A 10,099-nucleotide genomic window follows, 5' to 3' on the forward strand; every position below is an offset into this window, starting at 1 on the left:
ACATTAGGGTAGTAAACCATATAAAGCTTACTAGGTCTCCCATCCAACAATAAAGCTTACAGCACCTGGTATTCCCAGGCGGTCTCCCATCCAAGTACTAACCAGGCCCGACCCTGCTTAGCTTCCGAGATCAGACGAGTTCGGGCGTTCTCAAGGTGGTATGGCCGTAAGCAAAATCTGCTGCCAAAATTGGGCTATTTGAATGGTTAGAACATTAGGGTAGTAAACCATATAAAGCTTACTAGGTCTCCCATCCAACAATAAAGCTTACAGCACCTGGTATTCCCAGGCGGTCTCCCATCCAAGTACTAACCAGGCCCGACCCTGCTTAGCTTCCGAGATCAGACGAGTTCGGGCGTTCTCAAGGTGGTATGGCCGTAAGCAAAATCTGCTGCCAAAATTGGGCTATTTGAATGGTTAGAACATTAGGGTAGTAAACCATATAAAGCTTACTAGGTCTCCCATCCAACAATAAAGCTTACAGCACCTGGTATTCCCAGGCGGTCTCCCATCCAAGTACTAACCAGGCCCGACCCTGCTTAGCTTCCGAGATCAGACGAGTTCGGGCGTTCTCAAGGTGGTATGGCCGTAAGCAAAATCTGCTGCCAAAATTGGGCTATTTGAATGGTTAGAACATTAGGGTAGTAAACCATATAAAGCTTACCAGGTCTCCCATCCAACAATAAAGCTTACAGCACCTGGTATTCCCAGGCGGTCTCCCATCCAAGTACTAACCAGGCCCGACCCTGCTTAGCTTCCGAGATCAGACGAGTTCGGGCGTTCTCAAGGTGGTATGGCCGTAAGCGAAATCTGCTGCCAAAATTGGGCTATTTGAAGAAAAAAAAAAGAGACTCTTTCAGGCTTTCTGAAGAAACTCAGAGACGATTTCAGGCATTTTGAGGGGGAAAAAAGACAATTTAGGATTTTTGAACAATTTCATTGACTCTTTTTTTTTTTTTTTTTTTTTAAACAATAAAGCTTACAGCACCTGGTATTCCCAGGCGGTCTCCCATCCAAGTACTAACCAGGCCCGACCCTGCTTAGCTTCCGAGATCAGACGAGTTCGGGCGTTCTCAAGGTGGTATGGCCGTAAGCAAAATCTGCTGCCAAAATTGGGCTTTTTGAATGGTTAGAACATTAGGGTAGTAAACCATATAAAGCTTACTAGGTCTCCCATCCAACAATAAAGCTTACAGCACCTGGTATTCCCAGGCGGTCTCCCATCCAAGTACTAACCAGGCCCGACCCTGCTTACCTTCCGAGATCAGACGAGTTCGGGCGTTCTCAAGGTGGTATGGCCGTAAGCAAAATCTGCTGCCAAAATTGGGCTATTTGAATGGTTAGAACATTAGGGTAGTAAACCATATAAAGCTTACTAGGTCTCCCATCCAACAATAAAGCTTACAGCACCTGGTATTCCCAGGCGGTCTCCCATTCAAGTACTAACCAGGCCCGACCCTGCTTAGCTTCCGAGATCAGACGAGTTCGGGCGTTCTCAAGGTGGTATGGCCGTAAGCGAAATCTGCTGCCAAAATTGGGCTATTTGAAGAAAAAAAAAAGAGACTCTTTCAGGCTTTCTGAAGAAACTCAGAGACGATTTCAGGCATTTTGAGGGGGAAAAAAGACAATTTAGGATTTTTGAACCATTTCATTGACTCTTTTTTTTTTTTTTTTTAAACAATAAAGCTTACAGAACCTGGTATTCCCAGGCGGTCTCCCATCCAAGTACTAACCAGGCCCGACCCTGCTTAGCTTCCGAGATCAGACGAGTTCGGGCGTTCTCAAGGTGGTATGGCCGTAAGCAAAATCTGCTGCCAAAATTGGGCTATTTGAATGGTTAGAACATTAGGGTAGTAAACCATATAAAGCTTACTAGGTCTCCCATCCAACAATAAAGCTTACAGCACCTGGTATTCCCAGGCGGTCTCCCATCCAAGTACTAACCAGGCCCGACCCTGCTTAGCTTCCGAGATCAGACGAGTTCGGGCGTTCTCAAGGTGGTATGGCCGTAAGCAAAATCTGCTGCCAAAATTGGGCTATTTGAATGGTTAGAACATTAGGGTAGTAAACCATATAAAGCTTACTAGGTCTCCCATCCAACAATAAAGCTTACAGGACCTGGTATTCCCAGGCGGTCTCCCATCCAAGTACTAACCAGGCCCGACCCTGCTTAGCTTCCGAGATCAGACGAGTTCGGGCGTTCTCAAGGTGGTATGGCCGTAAGCAAAATCTGCTGCCAAAATTGGGCTATTTGAATGGTTAGAACATTAGGGTAGTAAACCATATAAAGCTTACTAGGTCTCCCATCCAACAATAAAGCTTACAGCACCTGGTATTCCCAGGCGGTCTCCCATCCAAGTACTAACCAGGCCCGACCCTGCTTAGCTTCCGAGATCAGACGAGTTCGGGCGTTCTCAAGGTGGTATGGCCGTAAGCGAAATCTGCTGCCAAAATTGGGCTATTTGAAGAAAAAAAAAGAGACTCTTTCAGGCTTTCTGAAGAAACTCAGAGACGATTTCAGGCATTTTGAGGGGGAAAAAAGACAATTTAGGATTTTTGAACCATTTCATTGACTCTTTTTTTTTTTTTTTTTTAAACAATAAAGCTTACAGCACCTGGTATTCCCAGGCGGTCTCCCATCCAAGTACTAACCAGGCCCGACCCTGCTTAGCTTCCGAGATCAGACGAGTTCGGGCGTTCTCAAGGTGGTATGGCCGTAAGCAAAATCTGCTGCCAAAATTGGGCTATTTGAATGGTTAGAACATTAGGGTAGTAAACCATATAAAGCTTACTAGGTCTCCCATCCAACAATAAAGCTTACAGCACCTGGTGTTCCCAGGCGGTCTCCCATCCAAGTACTAACCAGGCCCGACCCTGCTTAGCTTCCGAGATCAGACGAGTTCGGGCGTTCTCAAGGTGGTATGGCCGTAAGCAAAATCTGCTGCCAAAATTGGGCTATTTGAATGGTTAGAACATTAGGGTAGTAAACCATATAAAGCTTACTAGGTCTCCCATCCAACAATAAAGCTTACAGCACCTGGTATTCCCAGGCGGTCTCCCATCCAAGTACTAACAAGGCCCGACCCTGCTTAGCTTCCGAGATCAGACGAGTTCGGGCGTTCTCAAGGTGGTATGGCCGTAAGCAAAATCTGCTGCCAAAATTGGGCTATTTGAATGGTTAGAACATTAGGGTAGTAAACCATGTAAAGCTTACTAGGTCTCCCATCCAACAATAAAGCTTACAGCACCTGGTATTCCCAGGCGGTCTCCCATCCAAGTACTAACCAGGCCCGACCCTGCTTAGCTTCCGAGATCAGACTAGTTCGGGCGTTCTCAAGGTGGTATGGCCGTAAGCAAAATCTGCTGCCAAAATTGGGCTATTTGAATGGTTAGAACATTAGGGTAGTAAACCATATAAAGCTTACTAGGTCTCCCATCCAACAATAAAGCTTACAGCACCTGGTATTCCCAGGCGGTCTCCCATCCAAGTACTAACCAGGCCCGACCCTGCTTAGCTTCCGAGATCAGACAAGTTCGGGCGTTCTCAAGGTGGTATGGCCGTAAGCAAAATCTGCTGCCAAAATTGGGCTATTTGAATGGTTAGAACATTAGGGTAGTAAACCATATAAAGCTTACTAGGTCTCCCATCCAACAATAAAGCTTACAGCACCTGGTATTCCCAGGCGGTCTCCCATCCAAGTACTAACCAGGCCCGACCCTGCTTAGCTTCCGAGATCAGACGAGTTCGGGCGTTCTCAAGGTGGTATGGCCGTAAGCGAAATCTGCTGCCAAAATTGGGCTATTTGAAGAAAAAAAAAGAGACTCTTTCAGGCTTTCTGAAGAAACTCAGAGACGATTTCAGGCATTTTGAGGGGGAAAAAGACAATTTAGGATTTTTGAACAATTTCATTGACTCTTTTTTTTTTTTTTTTTTTTTAAACAATAAAGCTTACAGCACCTGGTATTCCCAGGCGGTCTCCCATCCAAGTACTAACCAGGCCCGTCCCTGCTTAGCTTCCGAGATCAGACGAGTTCGGGCGTTCTCAAGGTGGTATGGCCGTAAGCAAAATCTGCTGCCAAAATTGGGCTTTTTGAATGGTTAGAACATTAGGGTAGTAAACCATATAAAGCTTACTAGGTCTCCCATCCAACAATAAAGCTTACAGCACCTGGTATTCCCAGGCGGTCTCCCATCCAAGTACTAACCAGGCCCGACCCTGCTTAGCTTCCGAGATCAGACGAGTTCGGGCGTTCTCAAGGTGGTATGGCCGTAAGCCAAATCTGCTGCCAAAATTGGGCTATTTGAATGGTTAGAACATTAGGGTAGTAAACCATATAAAGCTTACTAGGTCTCCCATCCAACAATAAAGCTTACAGCACCTGGTATTCCCAGGCGGTCTCCCATCCAAGTACTAACCAGGCCCGACCCTGCTTAGCTTCCGAGATCAGACGAGTTCGGGCGTTCTCAAGGTGGTATGGCCGTAAGCGAAATCTGCTGCCAAAATTGGGCTACTTGAAGAAAAAAAAAAGAGACTCTTTCAGGCTTTCTGAAGAAACTCAGAGACGATTTCAGGCATTTTGAGGGGGAAAAAAGACAATTTAGGATTTTTGAACCATTTCATTGACTCTTTTTTTTTTTTTTTTTTAAACAATAAAGCTTACAGCACCTGGTATTCCCAGGCGGTCTCCCATCCAAGTACTAACCAGGCCCGACCCTGCTTAGCTTCCGAGATCAGACGAGTTCGGGCGTTCTCAAGGTGGTATGGCCGTAAGCAAAATCTGCTGCCAAAATTGGGCTATTTGAATGGTTAGAACATTAGGGTAGTAAACCATATAAAGCTTACTAGGTCTCCCATCCAACAATAAAGCTTACAGCACCTGGTATTCCCAGGCGGTCTCCCATCCAAGTACTAACCAGGCCCGACCCTGCTTAGCTTCCGAGATCAGACGAGTTCGGGCGTTCTCAAGGTGGTATGGCCGTAAGCAAAATCTGCTGCCAAAATTGGGCTATTTGAATGGTTAGAACATTAGGGTAGTAAACCATATAAAGCTTACTAGGTCTCCCATCCAACAATAAAGCTTACAGCACCTGGTATTCCCAGGCGGTCTCCCATCCAAGTACTAACCAGGCCCGACCCTGCTTAGCTTCCGAGATCAGACGAGTTCGGGCGTTCTCAAGGTGGTATGGCCGTAAGCAAAATCTGCTGCCAAAATTGGGCTATTTGAATGGTTAGAACATTAGGGTAGTAAACCATATAAAGCTTACTAGGTCTCCCATCCAACAATAAAGCTTACAGCACCTGGTATTCCCAGGCGGTCTCCCATCCAAGTACTAACCAGGCCCGACCCTGCTTAGCTTCCGAGATCAGACGAGTTCGGGCGTTCTCAAGGTGGTATGGCCGTAAGCAAAATCTGCTGCCAAAATTGGGCTATTTGAATGGTTAGAACATTAGGGTAGTAAACCATATAAAGCTTACCAGGTCTCCCATCCAACAATAAAGCTTACAGCACCTGGTATTCCCAGGCGGTCTCCCATCCAAGTACTAACCAGGCCCGACCCTGCTTAGCTTCCGAGATCAGACGAGTTCGGGCGTTCTCAAGGTGGTATGGCCGTAAGCGAAATCTGCTGCCAAAATTGGGCTATTTGAAGAAAAAAAAAAGAGACTCTTTCAGGCTTTCTGAAGAAACTCAGAGACGATTTCAGGCATTTTGAGGGGGAAAAAAGACAATTTAGGATTTTTGAACAATTTCATTGACTCTTTTTTTTTTTTTTTTTTTTTTTAAACAATAAAGCTTACAGCACCTGGTATTCCCAGGCGGTCTCCCATCCAAGTACTAACCAGGCCCGACCCTGCTTAGCTTCCGAGATCAGACGAGTTCGGGCGTTCTCAAGGTGGTATGGCCGTAAGCAAAATCTGCTGCCAAAATTGGGCTTTTTGAATGGTTAGAACATTAGGGTAGTAAACCATATAAAGCTTACTAGGTCTCCCATCCAACAATAAAGCTTACAGCACCTGGTATTCCCAGGCGGTCTCCCATCCAAGTACTAACCAGGCCCGACCCTGCTTAGCTTCCGAGATCAGACGAGTTCGGGCGTTCTCAAGGTGGTATGGCCGTAAGCAAAATCTGCTGCCAAAATTGGGCTTTTTGAATGGTTAGAACATTAGGGTAGTAAACCATATAAAGCTTACTAGGTCTCCCATCCAACAATAAAGCTTACAGCACCTGGTATTCCCAGGCGGTCTCCCATCCAAGTACTAACCAGGCCCGACCCTGCTTAGCTTCCGAGATCAGACGAGTTCGGGCGTTCTCAAGGTGGTATGGCCGTAAGCCAAATCTGCTGCCAAAATTGGGCTATTTGAATGGTTAGAACATTAGGGTAGTAAACCATATAAAGCTTACTAGGTCTCCCATCCAACAATAAAGCTTACAGCACCTGGTATTCCCAGGCGGTCTCCCATCCAAGTACTAACCAGGCCCGACCCTGCTTAGCTTCCGAGATCAGACGAGTTCGGGCGTTCTCAAGGTGGTATGGCCGTAAGCGAAATCTGCTGCCAAAATTGGGCTATTTGAAGAAAAAAAAAAGAGACTCTTTCAGGCTTTCTGAAGAAACTCAGAGACGATTTCAGGCATTTTGAGGGGGAAAAAAGACAATTTAGGATTTTTGAACCATTTCATTGACTCTTTTTTTTTTTTTTTTTTAAACAATAAAGCTTACAGCACCTGGTATTCCCAGGCGGTCTCCCATCCAAGTACTAACCAGGCCCGACCCTGCTTAGCTTCCGAGATCAGACGAGTTCGGGCGTTCTCAAGGTGGTATGGCCGTAAGCAAAATCTGCTGCCAAAATTGGGCTATTTGAATGGTTAGAACATTAGGGTAGTAAACCATATAAAGCTTACTAGGTCTCCCATCCAACAATAAAGCTTACAGCACCTGGTATTCCCAGGCGGTCTCCCATCCAAGTACTAACCAGGCCCGACCCTGCTTAGCTTCCGAGATCAGACGAGTTCGGGCGTTCTCAAGGTGGTATGGCCGTAAGCAAAATCTGCTGCCAAAATTGGGCTATTTGAATGGTTAGAACATTAGGGTAGTAAACCATATAAAGCTTACTAGGTCTCCCATCCAACAATAAAGCTTACAGCACCTGGTATTTCCCAGGCGGTCTCCCATCCAAGTACTAACCAGGCCCGACCCTGCTTAGCTTCCGAGATCAGACGAGTTCGGGCGTTCTCAAGGTGGTATGGCCGTAAGCAAAATCTGCTGCCAAAATTGGGCTATTTGAATGGTTAGAACATTAGGGTAGTAAACCATATAAAGCTTACTAGGTCTCCCATCCAACAATAAAGCTTACAGCACCTGGTATTCCCAGGCGGTCTCCCATCCAAGTACTAACCAGGCCCGACCCTGCTTAGCTTCCGAGATCAGACGAGTTCGGGCGTTCTCAAGGTGGTATGGCCGTAAGCAAAATCTGCTGCCAAAATTGGGCTATTTGAATGGTTAGAACATTAGGGTAGTAAACCATATAAAGCTTACCAGGTCTCCCATCCAACAATAAAGCTTACAGCACCTGGTATTCCCAGGCGGTCTCCCATCCAAGTACTAACCAGGCCCGACCCTGCTTAGCTTCCGAGATCAGACGAGTTCGGGCGTTCTCAAGGTGGTATGGCCGTAAGCGAAATCTGCTGCCAAAATTGGGCTATTTGAAGAAAAAAAAAAGAGACTCTTTCAGGCTTTCTGAAGAAACTCAGAGACGATTTCAGGCATTTTGAGGGGGAAAAAAGACAATTTAGGATTTTTGAACAATTTCATTGACTCTTTTTTTTTTTTTTTTTTTTTTAAACAATAAAGCTTACAGCACCTGGTATTCCCAGGCGGTCTCCCATCCAAGTACTAACCAGGCCCGACCCTGCTTAGCTTCCGAGATCAGACGAGTTCGGGCGTTCTCAAGTTGGTATGGCCGTAAGCAAAATCTGCTGCCAAAATTGGGCTTTTTGAATGGTTAGAACATTAGGGTAGTAAACCATATAAAGCTTACTAGGTCTCCCATCCAACAATAAAGCTTACAGCACCTGGTATTCCCAGGCGGTCTCCCATCCAAGTACTAACCAGGCCCGACCCTGCTTAGCTTCCGAGATCAGACGAGTTCGGGCGTTCTCAAGGTGGTATGGCCGTAAGCAAAATCTGCTGCCAAAATTGGGCTATTTGAATGGTTAGAACATTAGGGTAGTAAACCATATAAAGCTTACTAGGTCTCCCATCCAACAATAAAGCTTACAGCACCTGGTATTCCCAGGCGGTCTCCCATCCAAGTACTAACCAGGCCCGACCCTGCTTAGCTTCCGAGATCAGACGAGTTCGGGCGTTCTCAAGGTGGTATGGCCGTAAGCAAAATCTGCTGCCAAAATTGGGCTATTTGAATGGTTAGAACATTAGGGTAGTAAACCATATAAAGCTTACTAGGTCTCCCATCCAACAATAAAGCTTACAGCACCTGGTATTCCCAGGCGGTCTCCCATCCAAGTACTAACCAGGCCCGACCCTGCTTAGCTTCCGAGATCAGACGAGTTCGGGCGTTCTCAAGGTGGTATGGCCGTAAGCAAAATCTGCTGCCAAAATTGGGCTATTTGAATGGTTAGAACATTAGGGTAGTAAACCATATAAAGCTTACTAGGTCTCCCATCCAACAATAAAGCTTACAGCACCTGGTATTCCCAGGCGGTCTCCCATCCAAGTACTAACCAGGCCCGACCCTGCTTAGCTTCCGAGATCAGACGAGTTCGGGCGTTCTCAAGGTGGTATGGCCGTAAGCAAAATCTGCTGCCAAAATTGGGCTATTTGAATGGTTAGAACATTAGGGTAGTAAACCATATAAAGCTTACTAGGTCTCCCATCCAACAATAAAGCTTACAGCACCTGGTATTCCCAGGCGGTCTCCCATCCAAGTACTAACCAGGCCCGACCCTGCTTAGCTTCCGAGATCAGACGAGTTCGGGCGTTCTCAAGGTGGTATGGCCGTAAGCGAAATCTGCTGCCAAAATTGGGCTATTTGAAGAAAAAAAAAAGAGACTCTTTCAGGCTTTCTGAAGAAACTCAGAGACGATTTCAGGCATTTTGAGGGGGAAAAAAGACAATTTAGGATTTTTGAACCATTTCATTGACTCTTTTTTTTTTTTTTTTTTAAACAATAAAGCTTACAGCACCTGGTATTCCCAGGCGGTCTCCCATCCAAGTACTAACCAGGCCCGACCCTGCTTAGCTTCCGAGATCAGACGAGTTCGGGCGTTTTCAAGGTGGTATGGCCGTAAGCAAAATCTGCTGCCAAAATTGGGCTATTTGAATGGTTAGAACATTAGGGTAGTAAACCATATAAAGCTTACTAGGTCTCCCATCCAACAATAAAGCTTACAGCACCTGGTATTCCCAGGCGGTCTCCCATCCAAGTACTAACCAGGCCCGACCCTGCTTAGCTTCCGAGATCAGACGAGTTCGGGCGTTCTCAAGGTGGTATGGCCGTAAGCAAAATCTGCTGCCAAAATTGGGCTATTTGAATGGTTAGAACATTAGGGTAGTAAACCATATAAAGCTTACTAGGTCTCCCATCCAACAATAAAGCTTACAGCACCTGGTATTCCCAGGCGGTCTCCCATCCAAGTACTAACCAGGCCCGACCCTGCTTAGCTTCCGAGATCAGACGAGTTCGGGCGTTCTCAAGGTGGTATGGCCGTAAGCGAAATCTGCTGCCAAAATTGGGCTATTTGAAGAAAAAAAAAGAGACTCTTTCAGGCTTTCTGAAGAAACTCAGAGACGATTTCAGGCATTTTGAGGGGGAAAAAAGACAATTTAGGATTTTTGAACCATTTCATTGACTCTTTTTTTTTTTTTTTTTTAAACAATAAAGCTTACAGCACCTGGTATTCCCAGGCGGTCTCCCATCCAAGTACTAACCAGGCCCGACCCTGCTTAGCTTCCGAGATCAGACGAGTTCGGGCGTTCTCAAGGTGGTATGGCCGTAAGCAAAATCTGCTGCCAAAATTGGGCTATTTGAATGGTTAGAACATTAGGGTAGTAAACCATATAAAGCTTACTAGGTCTCCCATC

General features: G+C 46.0%; 44 non-coding genes across 44 annotated transcripts; all 44 read right to left on the reverse strand.

Moving 5' to 3' along the window:
• Positions 1-53: 53 nt before the first annotated feature.
• Positions 54-172, reverse strand: LOC148962948 (5S ribosomal RNA). Its single transcript, XR_016151190.1, has one exon. It is a non-coding gene; the product is annotated as a 5S ribosomal RNA (ribosomal RNA).
• A 92-nt stretch (positions 173-264) lies between these two features.
• LOC148962949 (5S ribosomal RNA) lies at positions 265-383 on the reverse strand. The gene has a single exon (XR_016151191.1). It is a non-coding gene; the product is annotated as a 5S ribosomal RNA (ribosomal RNA).
• A 92-nt stretch (positions 384-475) lies between these two features.
• LOC148962950 (5S ribosomal RNA) lies at positions 476-594 on the reverse strand. The gene has a single exon (XR_016151192.1). It is a non-coding gene; the product is annotated as a 5S ribosomal RNA (ribosomal RNA).
• Positions 595-686: 92 nt separating this feature from the next.
• Positions 687-805, reverse strand: LOC148962951 (5S ribosomal RNA). Its single transcript, XR_016151193.1, has one exon. It is a non-coding gene; the product is annotated as a 5S ribosomal RNA (ribosomal RNA).
• Positions 806-976: 171 nt separating this feature from the next.
• Positions 977-1,095, reverse strand: LOC148962952 (5S ribosomal RNA). Its single transcript, XR_016151194.1, has one exon. It is a non-coding gene; the product is annotated as a 5S ribosomal RNA (ribosomal RNA).
• A 92-nt stretch (positions 1,096-1,187) lies between these two features.
• Positions 1,188-1,306, reverse strand: LOC148962953 (5S ribosomal RNA). Its single transcript, XR_016153207.1, has one exon. It is a non-coding gene; the product is annotated as a 5S ribosomal RNA (ribosomal RNA).
• Positions 1,307-1,398: 92 nt separating this feature from the next.
• Positions 1,399-1,517, reverse strand: LOC148962954 (5S ribosomal RNA). The gene has a single exon (XR_016153196.1). It is a non-coding gene; the product is annotated as a 5S ribosomal RNA (ribosomal RNA).
• A 167-nt stretch (positions 1,518-1,684) lies between these two features.
• LOC148962955 (5S ribosomal RNA) lies at positions 1,685-1,803 on the reverse strand. The gene has a single exon (XR_016153393.1). It is a non-coding gene; the product is annotated as a 5S ribosomal RNA (ribosomal RNA).
• A 92-nt stretch (positions 1,804-1,895) lies between these two features.
• On the reverse strand, positions 1,896-2,014 carry LOC148962956 (5S ribosomal RNA). Its single transcript, XR_016151195.1, has one exon. It is a non-coding gene; the product is annotated as a 5S ribosomal RNA (ribosomal RNA).
• A 92-nt stretch (positions 2,015-2,106) lies between these two features.
• LOC148962957 (5S ribosomal RNA) lies at positions 2,107-2,225 on the reverse strand. The gene has a single exon (XR_016153405.1). It is a non-coding gene; the product is annotated as a 5S ribosomal RNA (ribosomal RNA).
• A 92-nt stretch (positions 2,226-2,317) lies between these two features.
• Positions 2,318-2,436, reverse strand: LOC148962958 (5S ribosomal RNA). Its single transcript, XR_016151196.1, has one exon. It is a non-coding gene; the product is annotated as a 5S ribosomal RNA (ribosomal RNA).
• A 167-nt stretch (positions 2,437-2,603) lies between these two features.
• On the reverse strand, positions 2,604-2,722 carry LOC148962959 (5S ribosomal RNA). Its single transcript, XR_016151197.1, has one exon. It is a non-coding gene; the product is annotated as a 5S ribosomal RNA (ribosomal RNA).
• A 92-nt stretch (positions 2,723-2,814) lies between these two features.
• LOC148962960 (5S ribosomal RNA) lies at positions 2,815-2,933 on the reverse strand. Its single transcript, XR_016153154.1, has one exon. It is a non-coding gene; the product is annotated as a 5S ribosomal RNA (ribosomal RNA).
• Positions 2,934-3,025: 92 nt separating this feature from the next.
• LOC148962961 (5S ribosomal RNA) lies at positions 3,026-3,144 on the reverse strand. The gene has a single exon (XR_016153423.1). It is a non-coding gene; the product is annotated as a 5S ribosomal RNA (ribosomal RNA).
• Positions 3,145-3,236: 92 nt separating this feature from the next.
• On the reverse strand, positions 3,237-3,355 carry LOC148962962 (5S ribosomal RNA). Its single transcript, XR_016153397.1, has one exon. It is a non-coding gene; the product is annotated as a 5S ribosomal RNA (ribosomal RNA).
• Positions 3,356-3,447: 92 nt separating this feature from the next.
• LOC148962963 (5S ribosomal RNA) lies at positions 3,448-3,566 on the reverse strand. The gene has a single exon (XR_016153364.1). It is a non-coding gene; the product is annotated as a 5S ribosomal RNA (ribosomal RNA).
• Positions 3,567-3,658: 92 nt separating this feature from the next.
• Positions 3,659-3,777, reverse strand: LOC148962964 (5S ribosomal RNA). The gene has a single exon (XR_016151199.1). It is a non-coding gene; the product is annotated as a 5S ribosomal RNA (ribosomal RNA).
• A 169-nt stretch (positions 3,778-3,946) lies between these two features.
• Positions 3,947-4,065, reverse strand: LOC148962965 (5S ribosomal RNA). The gene has a single exon (XR_016153190.1). It is a non-coding gene; the product is annotated as a 5S ribosomal RNA (ribosomal RNA).
• Positions 4,066-4,157: 92 nt separating this feature from the next.
• On the reverse strand, positions 4,158-4,276 carry LOC148962966 (5S ribosomal RNA). Its single transcript, XR_016151201.1, has one exon. It is a non-coding gene; the product is annotated as a 5S ribosomal RNA (ribosomal RNA).
• A 92-nt stretch (positions 4,277-4,368) lies between these two features.
• Positions 4,369-4,487, reverse strand: LOC148962967 (5S ribosomal RNA). The gene has a single exon (XR_016151202.1). It is a non-coding gene; the product is annotated as a 5S ribosomal RNA (ribosomal RNA).
• Positions 4,488-4,655: 168 nt separating this feature from the next.
• Positions 4,656-4,774, reverse strand: LOC148962968 (5S ribosomal RNA). Its single transcript, XR_016151203.1, has one exon. It is a non-coding gene; the product is annotated as a 5S ribosomal RNA (ribosomal RNA).
• Positions 4,775-4,866: 92 nt separating this feature from the next.
• LOC148962969 (5S ribosomal RNA) lies at positions 4,867-4,985 on the reverse strand. The gene has a single exon (XR_016151204.1). It is a non-coding gene; the product is annotated as a 5S ribosomal RNA (ribosomal RNA).
• Positions 4,986-5,077: 92 nt separating this feature from the next.
• Positions 5,078-5,196, reverse strand: LOC148962970 (5S ribosomal RNA). Its single transcript, XR_016151205.1, has one exon. It is a non-coding gene; the product is annotated as a 5S ribosomal RNA (ribosomal RNA).
• Positions 5,197-5,288: 92 nt separating this feature from the next.
• LOC148962971 (5S ribosomal RNA) lies at positions 5,289-5,407 on the reverse strand. The gene has a single exon (XR_016151206.1). It is a non-coding gene; the product is annotated as a 5S ribosomal RNA (ribosomal RNA).
• Positions 5,408-5,499: 92 nt separating this feature from the next.
• On the reverse strand, positions 5,500-5,618 carry LOC148962972 (5S ribosomal RNA). The gene has a single exon (XR_016151207.1). It is a non-coding gene; the product is annotated as a 5S ribosomal RNA (ribosomal RNA).
• Positions 5,619-5,791: 173 nt separating this feature from the next.
• Positions 5,792-5,910, reverse strand: LOC148962973 (5S ribosomal RNA). The gene has a single exon (XR_016151208.1). It is a non-coding gene; the product is annotated as a 5S ribosomal RNA (ribosomal RNA).
• Positions 5,911-6,002: 92 nt separating this feature from the next.
• On the reverse strand, positions 6,003-6,121 carry LOC148962974 (5S ribosomal RNA). The gene has a single exon (XR_016151209.1). It is a non-coding gene; the product is annotated as a 5S ribosomal RNA (ribosomal RNA).
• Positions 6,122-6,213: 92 nt separating this feature from the next.
• LOC148962975 (5S ribosomal RNA) lies at positions 6,214-6,332 on the reverse strand. The gene has a single exon (XR_016151210.1). It is a non-coding gene; the product is annotated as a 5S ribosomal RNA (ribosomal RNA).
• Positions 6,333-6,424: 92 nt separating this feature from the next.
• Positions 6,425-6,543, reverse strand: LOC148962976 (5S ribosomal RNA). The gene has a single exon (XR_016151212.1). It is a non-coding gene; the product is annotated as a 5S ribosomal RNA (ribosomal RNA).
• A 168-nt stretch (positions 6,544-6,711) lies between these two features.
• LOC148962977 (5S ribosomal RNA) lies at positions 6,712-6,830 on the reverse strand. Its single transcript, XR_016151213.1, has one exon. It is a non-coding gene; the product is annotated as a 5S ribosomal RNA (ribosomal RNA).
• A 92-nt stretch (positions 6,831-6,922) lies between these two features.
• LOC148962978 (5S ribosomal RNA) lies at positions 6,923-7,041 on the reverse strand. Its single transcript, XR_016151214.1, has one exon. It is a non-coding gene; the product is annotated as a 5S ribosomal RNA (ribosomal RNA).
• Positions 7,042-7,133: 92 nt separating this feature from the next.
• On the reverse strand, positions 7,134-7,253 carry LOC148962979 (5S ribosomal RNA). The gene has a single exon (XR_016153329.1). It is a non-coding gene; the product is annotated as a 5S ribosomal RNA (ribosomal RNA).
• Positions 7,254-7,345: 92 nt separating this feature from the next.
• LOC148962980 (5S ribosomal RNA) lies at positions 7,346-7,464 on the reverse strand. Its single transcript, XR_016151215.1, has one exon. It is a non-coding gene; the product is annotated as a 5S ribosomal RNA (ribosomal RNA).
• Positions 7,465-7,556: 92 nt separating this feature from the next.
• LOC148962981 (5S ribosomal RNA) lies at positions 7,557-7,675 on the reverse strand. Its single transcript, XR_016151216.1, has one exon. It is a non-coding gene; the product is annotated as a 5S ribosomal RNA (ribosomal RNA).
• A 172-nt stretch (positions 7,676-7,847) lies between these two features.
• LOC148962982 (5S ribosomal RNA) lies at positions 7,848-7,966 on the reverse strand. Its single transcript, XR_016153350.1, has one exon. It is a non-coding gene; the product is annotated as a 5S ribosomal RNA (ribosomal RNA).
• Positions 7,967-8,058: 92 nt separating this feature from the next.
• LOC148962983 (5S ribosomal RNA) lies at positions 8,059-8,177 on the reverse strand. Its single transcript, XR_016151217.1, has one exon. It is a non-coding gene; the product is annotated as a 5S ribosomal RNA (ribosomal RNA).
• A 92-nt stretch (positions 8,178-8,269) lies between these two features.
• On the reverse strand, positions 8,270-8,388 carry LOC148962984 (5S ribosomal RNA). Its single transcript, XR_016151218.1, has one exon. It is a non-coding gene; the product is annotated as a 5S ribosomal RNA (ribosomal RNA).
• Positions 8,389-8,480: 92 nt separating this feature from the next.
• LOC148962985 (5S ribosomal RNA) lies at positions 8,481-8,599 on the reverse strand. The gene has a single exon (XR_016151219.1). It is a non-coding gene; the product is annotated as a 5S ribosomal RNA (ribosomal RNA).
• Positions 8,600-8,691: 92 nt separating this feature from the next.
• Positions 8,692-8,810, reverse strand: LOC148962986 (5S ribosomal RNA). Its single transcript, XR_016151220.1, has one exon. It is a non-coding gene; the product is annotated as a 5S ribosomal RNA (ribosomal RNA).
• Positions 8,811-8,902: 92 nt separating this feature from the next.
• LOC148962987 (5S ribosomal RNA) lies at positions 8,903-9,021 on the reverse strand. Its single transcript, XR_016151221.1, has one exon. It is a non-coding gene; the product is annotated as a 5S ribosomal RNA (ribosomal RNA).
• A 168-nt stretch (positions 9,022-9,189) lies between these two features.
• LOC148962988 (5S ribosomal RNA) lies at positions 9,190-9,308 on the reverse strand. The gene has a single exon (XR_016153643.1). It is a non-coding gene; the product is annotated as a 5S ribosomal RNA (ribosomal RNA).
• A 92-nt stretch (positions 9,309-9,400) lies between these two features.
• On the reverse strand, positions 9,401-9,519 carry LOC148962989 (5S ribosomal RNA). The gene has a single exon (XR_016151223.1). It is a non-coding gene; the product is annotated as a 5S ribosomal RNA (ribosomal RNA).
• A 92-nt stretch (positions 9,520-9,611) lies between these two features.
• LOC148962990 (5S ribosomal RNA) lies at positions 9,612-9,730 on the reverse strand. Its single transcript, XR_016151224.1, has one exon. It is a non-coding gene; the product is annotated as a 5S ribosomal RNA (ribosomal RNA).
• A 167-nt stretch (positions 9,731-9,897) lies between these two features.
• On the reverse strand, positions 9,898-10,016 carry LOC148962991 (5S ribosomal RNA). The gene has a single exon (XR_016151225.1). It is a non-coding gene; the product is annotated as a 5S ribosomal RNA (ribosomal RNA).
• Positions 10,017-10,099: the final 83 nt, after the last annotated feature.

The sequence above is a fragment of the Pimephales promelas genome (genome assembly GCF_988280905.1).
Source record: "Pimephales promelas chromosome 3 unlocalized genomic scaffold, fPimPro1.hap1.1 SUPER_3_unloc_1, whole genome shotgun sequence".
Lineage (NCBI taxonomy): Eukaryota > Metazoa > Chordata > Actinopteri > Cypriniformes > Leuciscidae > Pimephales > Pimephales promelas.